The following is a 794-nucleotide window of genomic DNA, read 5'->3' on the forward strand; positions in this document are numbered from 1 at the left end:
TTTAGGCACCAGTATCTTCCTGGCACACACACACACACACACACACACACACACACACACACACACACACACACACACACGTGCGCGCGCGCGCAAAGAACTCTGATTATGAACTCTAGTAATTCCACCACAAATACATGGTCAATGATGCAGACACAGCCGACTGAAACATTCGAAATTAGGATCACTCTTACTTTGATCAATTAGGCACTAGTATTGTCCCAAATACACACAAACAGTCTCTGTTTATACGCTTCAGAAAAGAAAAGAAAAAAAATCACAAACACATGACGAATAATAAACACGCCCTTGGCTTGGCTTAAGCGTCTGAGATTCAAATAATCATTCTTATTGTGATGTATTGTGCTTCACTATTTTCCCGATTTCCACAGTGAACAAGCTCTGGTTGATATAAACTCTTCCTTGTACGAATAATGTAAGGCGCATCCAAGCATGTTAGCGAGTAGACTGGTTTTCATTCTCTCTCTCTCTCTCTCTCTCTCTCTCTCTCTCTCTCTCTCTCTCTCTCTCTCTGTGTGTGTGTGTGTGTGTGTGTGTGTGTGTCTGTGTGTGTCTCTGTGTGTGTGTGTGTGTGTGTGTTGCTGTTGTTGTTGACTCGTTAACGGAGTGGACCAGCTACACGGAAGCAACAAGGGCCTTTGTTATAAACTGTAGCAGTGACACAGCATGTCTGTGTGTGTGTGTGTGTGTGTGTGTGTGTGTGTGTGTGTGTGTGTGTGTGAACGTGGGTTGAAGTGCAGGAAGTGTGTGCTTGAGACAGGCAGTAAGTATGA

At 44.1% G+C, this 794-nt stretch overlaps 1 protein-coding gene across 1 annotated transcript in view; it reads right to left on the bottom strand.

The window, feature by feature from the left end:
• Positions 1 to 411, bottom strand: part of LOC143278006 (potassium voltage-gated channel protein Shaw-like) — an 11,210-nt gene extending 10,799 nt beyond the window's left edge. The window contains exon 1 of the mRNA XM_076583018.1: positions 195 to 411. The gene's annotated coding sequence lies outside the window, so the exon portion shown is untranslated. The remainder of the gene's footprint in view (positions 1 to 194) is intronic.
• Positions 412 to 794: the final 383 nt, after the last annotated feature.

This window comes from Babylonia areolata, chromosome 35 (assembly GCF_041734735.1).
Source record: "Babylonia areolata isolate BAREFJ2019XMU chromosome 35, ASM4173473v1, whole genome shotgun sequence".
NCBI lineage: Eukaryota > Metazoa > Mollusca > Gastropoda > Neogastropoda > Buccinidae > Babylonia > Babylonia areolata.